This window comes from Salvelinus fontinalis, chromosome 12 (genome assembly GCF_029448725.1).
Source record: "Salvelinus fontinalis isolate EN_2023a chromosome 12, ASM2944872v1, whole genome shotgun sequence".
In the NCBI taxonomy this organism is placed as follows: domain Eukaryota; kingdom Metazoa; phylum Chordata; class Actinopteri; order Salmoniformes; family Salmonidae; genus Salvelinus; species Salvelinus fontinalis.
The window spans coordinates 494,521-506,061 of NC_074676.1; the positions used below are offsets into that span (position 1 = coordinate 494,521).

Sequence of the window (11,541 nt, forward strand, 5' to 3'; positions counted from 1 at the left end):
GATCCGTCAGCTAGCCATGAGCAGCCAGATCCGTCAGCTAGCCATGAGCAGCCAGATCCGTCAGCTAGCCATGAGCAGCCAGATCCGTCAGCTAGCCATGAGCAGCCAGATCCGTCAGCTAGCCATGAGCAGCCAGATCCGTCAGCTAGCCATGAGCAGCCAGATCCGTCAGCCAGCCATGAGCAGCCAGATCCGTCAGCCAGCCATGAGCAGCCAGATCCGTCAGCCAGCCATGAGCAGCCAGATCAGTCAGCCAGCCATGAGCAGCCAGATCAGTCAGCCAGCCATGAGCAGCCAGATCCGTTAGCCAGCCATGAGCAGCCAGATCTGTCAGCCAGCCATGGGCCGTCCCTCAGTCCGGAGCTGCAGTCCCTCAGTCCGGAGCTGCAGTCCCTCAGTCCGGAGCTGCAGTCCCTCAGTCCGGAGCTGCCATTCCTCAGTCCGGAGCTGCCATTCCTCAGTCCGGAGCTGCCATTCCTCAGTCCGGAGCTGCCATTCCTCAGTCCGGAGCTGCCCCTTACCCTGGTGCTGCCCCTTACCCTGGTGCTGCCCCTTACCCTGGTACTGCCCCTTACCCTGGTACTGCCCCTGACCCTGGTACTGCCCCTTACCCTGGTACTGGCCCTTAGTCCGGAGCTGTCCCTTAGTCCGGAACTGCCCCTTAATGCAATGGGGTTAATGTGGAGAGGGGTTATTTTGAAGAAGCTAAGGAGGTGGTTAGGGACTGTGGTGACGTGGGGACCACGACCAGAGCCCGGAGCCGCCACCGTGGATGGAAGCCCACCCAGACCCTCCCCTAGACTGTGTAATGGTGCGCCCGGAGTTCGCACCTTAAGGGGGGGGTTATGTCACGCCCTGGCCTTAGTATTCTTTGTTTTCTTTATTATTTTAGTTAGGTCAGGGTGTGACATGGGGAATGTTTGTGTTTTGTTGGTTTTGGGTGTTTTTTATGGTAAAGGGGTTGTTGTGTAGTATATGGGTTTGTGTAGAGTTCAGGTGTCTAGCGTTGTCTATGTATGTTTAGTTGTCTAGGAGAGTTTATGGTTACCTGAATGAGTTCCCAATTAGAGACAGCTGATTTCGGTTGTCTCTGATTGGGAGCCTTATTTAGGGTAGCCATAGGCTCTCATTGGTTGTGGGTAATTGTCTATGTCAGAACGTTTGTAGCCAGTGTGTGCACATCGTTATTTAGCTTCACGATCATTTGTTGTTGTTTTGTTTGTTTGTAATAGTGTTTTTCGTTTCATGTTCATCTTCGTTCGTTTAATTAAAAGAAGATGGCTTATTTTCCTAAAGCTGCGTTTTGGTCCGTCTCTCCACCACACGATCGTGACAATTAGGGACCGGGGTGAAAATGCAATAACTCCCAAAAACAAGAACATTTCCAAATTAAATCAGTTTGACCAGAGGTAAGGAAATCTGTGAAAATGACCCAAAATGTTTCTGATAAGATTTCAGTTCGGCTTGGGTGCATATTTTATGTGGTTAAAATACTATCAGCTTCTATGATGCTGATAATTATAGCACCTCTACTGCGCATTCACATTCTTTCAAGATTCTGAAAGTTGTTCCAGAGTCAACATTTTGCCTATATTTGGTGTATCATTTTACTGCAAGAAAAGCTTAATTCTGCTAATATGAATGATATATGAGAGGTTATAGACCAGATTTCAGTTTTCACTTAACCCATCTGAACCGTAGGCTACAGTTCCCTTGATGTGCCATAGGCCTATTTAAATTTGTAGAGCGCCTCACAGTCATCATACATAATATAGCCGGCACTGCTATCATCCCCTTTTGCCACTTCACCAAATCTTTCCCAAACATTCATTTTCTGGCCCTCCCTTCTCTTCATTTTCAACTCTCCATTTCAAAGCTTTTCTCTTATTGAATTAATCTCAGACATTGTCCTCAACCCATAACCATTCAGTCACTGCTACATCAGGTTAGTGTTACAGGACATCCTGACAAACGTACTATTAAGGATGATTCAACTCACTAAAATCCTCTTAATGAATGATGATAGTAGTCAGAGCATTTTATTTTGCCTGAGGCACCATTACACTACAAAATATGTCCATATAGTTTGTGTGATTTCAACTGGATTTTACCAAAAAGGTTCAACCTTTGTTTACAGGTCCAGTCGAGTATGTTTTTGGGTATAGCCTAGCAAAAGCATGACTCTGACCCACTGCATCTCTCTTTCCTCTCTCTGGCTTTGTCCCCCTACTACCTTAGTGACCCGGGCCTCTATTTAAACACATTAAGCTACACTAGCTTAATGAAAGGAAGTTACCCATTTAGGTCTATTTCTACCCTTTTATAATTTAAAATTCCACTTTGCCTCTGTGGAGAATTGGTGGTAAAGGCCTACTTCAAAGGCTTGAATTCTGAAAAGACAGCGTGATACTTGTTAGTGTTCCTCACTCTGGTCCTTGTGACGCTTGTCCAGGGTTATTTAGGAAATGGTGTGTGTGAGGTCAATCAGTTAGGAAGGTCTGGACAACAAAACCCTGTGATGTGATGTTCCCAATTCTGCCGTAGAGCAATTGGATTAAAGCTCCCCAAATCAAATTACCTTCAGTTTTTCCTTTTTTTTTTTTGACTGGGGCAAAACAAATTACAGGATCAAAATCCTGGACACAGGCCTACACTGTGGAAGACAATACTACAGGGTTTAATAGGCCCAAAGATGCCTTTCTTTGATGTTGGATAGTATGCAATTCCTCCTTTTCACCCCCCACTGTACAATGCAATGTGACATGTGTGCATGCACATGTTGTTCTACCTGGTTAGGGTCAGAATGGAGGGACTGAAGGTGGCTGGAGGTGAGCTCTGCTTTAGGTCGACCCTTGACCTTGTGGAGGTAGCTGAATGGCTGGGTTGACAGGGGTCAGGACACTGAAGGCTCTGTTTGTTCTGTTTACTAGCCTCTCTTTAACTGGACCTCCTCCAACTCTCTGGATCATTCCTCTCCCTCTGCTGCTTTTATTCAGAGCTTCTTCACTTCTTTAATTTCCCCCTGCTCCTTTCATCTTTCATCCTTCGTCTAGCAGTCCTCTTCTCTTTATAATGTCCTATCTTCTCTCAGCTCTCTCTGTCTCCTTGACCATCCCTTTCTCACTCATCACTTCCCTCTTCCGTCTCCCAATCCTCTCCTATGTCCCCTATCCTCTCAACATCCTCTCCTCTCTTCTTTCCTTTCAACCTTCTCTTGTCTCCTCTTCCTTGTTGACCTTACTTGACCCATATGTCGGTGACTGGGTGTAGACAGCACGTGATGGCTTGTGTCTGACTCACACACAATGTGAGTCACACACACACCGACATGAGCATGCACACACACACAACACACATAAGTACATACACATATGCTGTGTATGTACTTATGTGTGTTGTGTGTGTGTGCATGCTCATGTCGGTGTGTGTGTGCTGGCGTGTGGTCTCCCTGTTACATATATGTGTGTGTGTGAGTCAGACATTCCTGCTGAAGTTTTCCCCACATTCCTAGGATGCCGTTGACACTCACAGATATTTACGAGGGTCTCGGGATACCCCCCCCCCCCCAGCTTCTCATCTGTAGTTATTGATGCCTCCTCTCCAGAGAGGGGTTACAAAGAGGGGAGATACAGCATATTCCCCCCTAAATTTGCTGCCCTGTTCAGCTTGTGGAACGTGATGTGAAAGTTGTGAATGGAGAAATGGGCTGATTTAGGGATTTGGTGTATTTGGATTAATCCACTTTGGTCACAATGAGGAATAACTGTAGTTTCCTTTGTTTAATGAAACACCTGTGTTGAACCACAGTGCGTGAGCTTATTAATACACAGGCGGGGCCTTGATTAAGGCAGATTGAGAATTATCCTGAATAATTAAACATTACCACACATTATTTACTGGAATTGTACAACGCATTACTTACTGGAATTTAGAAAGGTATTTAAAAGATTTTATTAACAAAAGGTAAACAAATACGTTTTCTTTACAGTACTTTTTTTGGGGGGGGGGGGCGGCAGGTTTACAGCTAATTTCCTGCAATTCTACACATTTAGCCTTGGGGTGGGGAGAACGTTTGGCAGTTTTAAAAGCTAATCTCCTGCAATTCTACACATTTTGCCATGATTTATGCCATATTATTATGATATCTGAGTGAGAGTGACTAACAAAACCAATGGGGCCCCCTGGAGGTCAGGGCCCCTGAGCACATACCCTGCGTGCCCGGTCGGTAATTCAGCCACGTTCACTACAAGTTTAGATAGATGGCTAGACTAACTAGACTCATTTACCATTCGACATTTGTTTTCTTTGTATAATTATTATCCGGCCCGCGTGTCCTCATATGTAGCTACGGCTCTGCACAGTGCCTTTTGAACCCCACTCACATACATACACTCACACTTTTCTTCCCATGTTCCACTGACACAGCCTTTCCTCACTATTTATCCTGCACACATGCAGTACATATAGTACACATATAGTACACGCCGTTCACATGCATCCTCTGGTCTAAAAAAATATTCCAATGCCCCAGGGCAGTGATTGGAGACACTGCCCTGTGTACAGTGCCGTCTTTCGGATGGGACGTTAAACGGGTGTCCTGACTCTCTGAGGTCATTAAAGATACCATGGCACTTATCGTAAGAGTAGGGGTGTTAACCCCGGTGTCCTGGCTATATTCCCAATCTGGCCCTCAAACCATCATGGTCACCTAATAATCCCCAGTTTACAATTGGCTCATTCATCCCCCTCCTCTCCCCTGTAACTGTTCCCCAGGTCATTGCTGCAAATGAGAACGTGTTCTCAGTCAACTTACCTGGTAAAATAACGGTAAAATAAATAAAAAAAATTAAAAAAAAATATGCAGACACAAAACCCCAAACATAGAAATGTATATAAAACACTTATAATAGAACTATAGTATCTCTATGACCCCAAAACCTTCCCACCAGAATACAGACTGTTTGTCTCCTGTATGCCAGTATGATAGAAAGACTGTAGGGGCTGGTGAAAGCACTGTGGGGTCTCGAATGGCAGAGGACAAAGGTCACCTGTGGCTGCCGGGGGCCTCCTCTCTCCTGGGTCCCCCACCTCCAGCTGAATCTCTAAAGACCATGACCCACTCACCCCCAACTGTTCCGCCTGTCAATCACATCACTGGAGCTCGAACTGGAGCAGCCTCCAGTGTTGCAGCTGCCTGTTGTACACATACACACACACACATGTCCATGGCACTTCTATCAGGAAGTCAGTCACTTACATCATTTTGCAGCATTGGCTGTCCATTTCCAGCAACCATAAAAGTTATCCTCACCCCATGTATGCGCTGCCTCCTGCTCCTAACCCTACATTATACAGGCCTGTTGCGTACCTATTGCGTAAGTGCAACGTCACATCAACACATGACCCATGACCAGTGTTAGGACTGATAACAGTCTAGATCTGACTCAGAGCTTAGAACAAACTTGTGGACTCACTGGTTGAACTCAAGTGGTCAATGCTGTTGCTGGCCACTCTGATGACAATATTCATTGACATTTATAGTCAAGTTCAATGAGGTTCCTAGTACAGTATTTAGATCAAATGACTAATTGTGTTCATTAAAAGGAGTGAAATTAACCTTATGTCGCAAATTATCATTTTTGTTAATTGGCAGCAGATTGTGATTGTGATTTAAATGTGCATCAAAATGTGAATTATGCATGTACATCTTTCTAATGGGCTTTAAAATGGGCTAATCTAATGCAAAGCCACAATGATGCACATTTACTTCCTAACCATGAGAGGATTGCATGGCAATGGCCACGACTTCACTTCAGCCTTGGGTAGAAAAGTTGCTGGAAATCCTTCGGTGCTAATATGAGAGCGATTAGCTAGACCTCTCATTGCAAGGTAGCCTTTCTCTTCTTGGAAATGAGGCCAACTCAAGGGACTGTGTCGGTTACCGGTAATCAATTTTAACCTAATGTGCTATAGCTCGCTACAGATGTAGAAATGCATGCAATTCTACAAATGGAATTCATGCAATTCTTTGCTTCATACAATCCCATACTATACTGAACAAAAATATAAACGTGACATGTGACAATTTAAAATATTTTTTTATGGAGTTACAGTTCATGTGAGGAAATCAGTCAATGGAAATAAATAAATTAGGCCCAAATCTATGGATTTCACATGACTGAGAATACAGATATGCATCTGTTAATCAGACACCTTTAAAAAAAAAATGGGCCTCACAATGGGCCTCAGGATCTCATCACGGGATTTCCGTGCATTCAAATTGACATCGATAAAATGCAATTGTGTTCGTTGTCCATAGTTTATGCCTGCGCATACAATAACCCCACCGCCACAATGGGGCACTCTGTTCACAACATTGACAACAACAAACCGCTTGCCCACATGACGTCATACACATGGTCTGCGGTTGTGAGGCCGGTTGGACGTACTGCCAAATTCTCTAAAATGACGTTGGAGGCGGCTTATGGTAGAGAAATTAACATTAAATTATCTGGCAGCAGCTCTGTTGGACATTCCTGCAGTCAGCTTGCCAATGCACGCTCCCTCAAAACTTGAGACATCTGTGGCATTGTATTGTTTGACAACATTTTAGAGTGGCCTTTTATTGCCCCTAGTACAAGGTGCACCTATGAAATGATCATGCCATTTTATCAGCTTCTTGATATGCCAAAACTGTCAGGTGGATGGATTATCTTGGCAAAGGAGAAATGCTCACTAACAGGGAGGTAAACAAATCTGTGCGTAACATTTCAGAGAAATAAGCTTTTTGTGCATATGGAAAATTTCTGGGATCTTTTATTTCAGCTTATGAAACATGGGACAAACACTTTACATGTTGCGTTTATATGTTAGATCCATGCCAATTTTTCTTCAATGCTTTTTTTTTATCCACAATTATCACACTGGGATGAAAACAGGGCAGTTAGTTTGTGTCCCTGGTCTCTATGAGAAAAGAGTAGGCTGTGAAATGTGCCGCACACGAACCATGCTAATCTTTGGCTTCGTTTTATGAAAACAACACAAGCTTAGTGAATAACTTCCCTGTTTTCCCCTGTGACATTTAGTCACAGTTGGCCTTCTATGTGGTTCAAGTTCCTCTGACTATCTGTATCTGCCAGACAGGCAGTGAGAAGTTGATATATGGTAGGTTACTAAGAGACAAACCGATAACAACAATTTGAACATCCTCTGCACGCAAGGTTATGGTGGAAAAATAGAAGTAGAAAGTGGAAGGAAAGTAGCAGAGAGAGACAGAGAGCGTGTGTGCGCAAACAGAGGAAGCATAAGTGCTGAAGGCAGCACAATATGTGGAAGAGCTGAAGAAAGGGAACGGGGAACAGAAAGTTACAGAAATAAACCAAAAAAGAGAAGAATGACTCTCAGCCCATTACTGAAAGCATCCAAAGAGAGCAGTGTGATGAGTATCATGCCAAGTATTGAAAAGACCAAGGCGTGTGTGTATAAGGAAGGGCGGAAGCACAAAGAACATTGTGCAGCCCAAGGGGAACAGGTGGTGGGTGGGGGGGGGGTTAAACAAAGATAAATTGATAAACAATGGTGACTTACTGTACTGCAAAACGTAGGTTAGGCCTGCATTAAAGGTGTTGTCTAAAATAAATATACTTGTGTGTGCATCCCAGCTAGCACAGTGGATCTGGGCTGATTCCGGCTGAGAGTCAGGGCACTCGGCTGATAGTCAGACTCGGCCGACTTCATGTGGCCAGAATCTGGGCCGCCTTTCGGTAGTATTACTTACGGCTAGGATGCAGGGACTGAGCTCGGGGCGATATCTGGCCCAAATGTATTACTTTAAGAGTCTTGTAAAAGTAGTATTTTAGTATTTTGATACTGTGCAAATTGATAAGCATTAAAAACTTTGTGGATGCCGGCCTCCCGAGTGGTGCAGTGGTCTAAGACACTGCATTGCAGCGCAAACTGGACACCCAATCACAGCCAGATGTGATGCAGGCTGGATTCAAACCAGGTACTGCAGTGACGCCTCCTGCACTGAGATGCAGTGTCTTAGACCACTGCTCCACTCAGGAGACACATTAACAAAGTCATAAAAACAATTGTGGATGGGTATAATTTGTATGCAGAAATGTATAATAGTAACATTTAAAATGACTAAATCGGGTAAATTTGGATACATTTATTCAAAATTGCATCAGGCCGCTTCTGGGGGGATTCTGGAAAGATGCCGGCAAAGTCGGCTGAATTCTGGAAGACGGAAACGCCCCGATGTACTTCATTTTGATTCCGGCCCGAGTCCGACACCCGATTCCGGGCCAATTTAATCAGTTTCGCCCCCCCGGAAGAGGGCCACTTCTGGGCCGATTCCTCATTGCCAGCTGGGATCTGTGCCCTGTGTGTATTTGCAGTACATTGGTGCATCTGTGTGCTTATCAGCATCTGTTAGATGGAGTTGTGCATGTGTGTGCCTGGGTATGTATGTGTGTCTGTGTTTGATTGTGTGTACGTGTTTGTGTGCGCGTGCGTGACTGTATGTGCCTGTGTGTAGACAGTGGAGCCGTTACAACACTTGCTGGGTGTAGAATCCAGGGTGTTTGTTCTCCAGGTGTTTGCAGAGTGGAATATCGCTCTGTACAAGACACAATGTTCTCCTACTCCATCAGCCCTTAAAAATGACAGGCTTCTCTCTGTCTTTCTCTATATACACACACACATGTATACAGTACAAGTCAAAAGTTTGGACACACCTACTCATTCAAGGGTTTTTCTTTATTTGTACTATTTTCTACATTGTAGAATAATAGTGAAGACATCAAAACTATGAAATAACACATTTGAAATCACGTAGTAACCAAAAATGTGTTAGCAATTCAAAATATATCTTCAAAGTAGCCACCCTTTGCCTTGATTTACAGCTTTGCACACTCTTGGCATTCTCTCAACCAGCTTCACCTGGAATGCTTTTCCAACAGTTTTGAAGGAGTTCCCACATATGCCGAGCACTTGTTATTTGCTTTTCCGTCACTCTGCGTTCCAACTTATCCCAAACCATCTCAATTGGGGTGAGGCCGGGTGATTGTGTGCCATCACTCTCCTTCTTGGTCAAATAGCCTTTACACAGCCTGGAGGTGTGTTGGGTCATTGTCTGTTGAGAAACAAATGATAGTCTCACTAAGCGCAAACCAGATGGGATGGCGTATTGCTGCAGAATGCTGTGGTAGCCATGCTGGTTAAGTGTGCCTTGAATTATAAATGAATCACTAGCATCACCAGCAAAGCACACTCATACCATCACACCTCCTCTTCCATGCTTCACAGTGGGAACCACACATGCGGAGATCATCCATTCATTTACTCTGTCTCACAAAGACACGCCGGTTGGAACCAAACAAATTTGGACTCATCAGACCAAAGGACAGATTTCCACTGGTCTAATGTCAATTGCTCGTGTTTCTTGGCCCAAGCAAGTCTATTCTTCTTATTGGTGTCCTTTAGTAGTGATTTCTTTGCAGCAATTTGACCATGAAGTCCTGATTCACACAGTCTCCTCTAAACAGTTGATGTTGAGATTTGTCTGTTACTTGAACTCTGTGAAGCTTTTATTTGGGCTGCAATTTCTGAGGCTGGTAACTCTAATGAACATATCCACTGCAGCAGAGGTAACTCTGGGTTTTCCTTTCCTGTGGCAGTCCTCACGAGAGCCATTTTCATGCTTGATGGTTTTTGCGACTGCACTTGAAGAAATTTTCAAAGTTCTTGTCTTAAAGTAATGGACTGTTGATTCTCTTTGCATTTTTTTAGCTGCTCTTGCCATAATAAGTGACCCGTTTCAGGAAACTAGGCATAAGTCGCAAGTCACGACTTCACAGGAGAGCCATTTGAAAGTTTTTTTATTTTTATCAAAATGCAGAAATGCCTTCTGGAACATGTGAACTTTCATGTGCCTTAATAACAAATGTGTATGCCATCTGTAAATACTAATACAATTGTTATAATATGAGCCTTGTTGGTTAAGCCACAGAAAAATACAGCAACCTTCCTACTAGCCATGATTGGCTGAGATAATGATTGGGCTGGACATGCCGAGAGTGGAGTTCGGATTGGTCTGCCATGTAGTAGGCTTCTGTCTATTTGAGCTGGTCAGTCTGTGTTGGTAATCCTGTCGAACGCTGCTTTTTTCGTGTAGTGGAGCTGCATAAGCCTTGCTCTCCACTTTCTGGAGGATTGTTTGTTGTTTTGAAATCAGTGGTATTAGAGTAGGATAGCTAAAGAGATGGAGAAAACACCTGTCTCCGGATTACATCTCCAAACTAAGGGTAACCGTGACATGGCATTCGTGACAGGGAGACAAGATACATGCATGATGATGCACGGTATATGGGTAAGATAGTATAGCTAGCTACATTTTCAGATATTACACGTTTCTAATTTTGACAGAAAGTGGTTTAATTTCAAGCTAAAGTGTACTGTTAGCTAGCTAGCTAACGTTAGCTGGCTGGCTCCCTAGCTAACGTTACGTGTATGACGTTATTATTCGTATCCCAGAACCGTTTACTTTGCTAGTTAGAGCCTAATGTTAGCTAGCTAACATTGAACCTGGTTGGTTAGCTCCCAGCAGATTCATGCAGGGTAGTAACGACATGATTTGGCATTACGTTCATTGTTCATTGTTGTTTAACATTCATTGATGTTTAATGGCTGGCTCGTTAGCTAACGTTACGTGACGTGTGTGATCTTACACGTTGTTTACCTAGCTAGCTAGCTACATGTCTTATGCTAAAGTATACCCATTGAATATGGCCGGTGTTAGTAAACGTCAGCAAAAAAGCATAATAAAATTAAAATGCATTCCAGGTGACTACCTCATGAAGCTGGTTGAGAGAATGCCAAAAGTGTGAGAAGCAGTAATCGAGGGAAACGGTGGCTACTTTGAAGAATCTCAAATGAAAATATATTTTGATTTGTCCAACACATTTTTTGTTAATACTTTATTCCATGTGTTATTTGATAGTTTCGATGTCTTCACTATTATTCTACAATGTAGAAAATAGCAAAAATAAAGAAAAACCCACGAATGAGTAGGTGTGTCCAAACCTTTATATCATTTCATTATGTACTGTGTAAATATCCTCTCTTTCTATCTCTCACTTTCTCCCCCTCTCTTTTTGTCCCCTGCTCTCTCTATCTCTCACTTTCTCCCCCTCTCTTTCTGTCCCCTGCTCTCTCTATCTCTCACCACACAACCCCTGGTTGTTGAGATGGAGAGGGTTGAATCATCACGTACTCTAAATGTCAGGCAAATGATGGCACTGTAAAGAAGTTTGAATTGCATGTTGTAAGAAATGATTGTATTGTTCGACATTGATTTAATGGCACAATTGGGTCAGGTTACTTATCACACGCATTTGGTAGTGCTTCATGTGTTATCTTTCTTATGTGCATATCAAAATACAGTACCGCGTGATACATTGTAATGTGTGCCCTTGTCATTATCATGCTAGGTTATAATAATGCATGGCAGTCTGTTATCTCACCTCACCTCTCACC

At 43.6% G+C, this 11,541-nt stretch overlaps 1 long non-coding RNA gene across 1 annotated transcript; it reads left to right on the plus strand.

Annotated features, from left to right (window-relative positions):
- Positions 1 to 10,152: 10,152 nt before the first annotated feature.
- LOC129866499 (uncharacterized) lies at positions 10,153 to 11,073 on the plus strand. Its single transcript, XR_008761489.1, has 2 exons — positions 10,153 to 10,375; positions 10,849 to 11,073. It is a non-coding gene; the product is annotated as an uncharacterized LOC129866499 (long non-coding RNA).
- Positions 11,074 to 11,541: the final 468 nt, after the last annotated feature.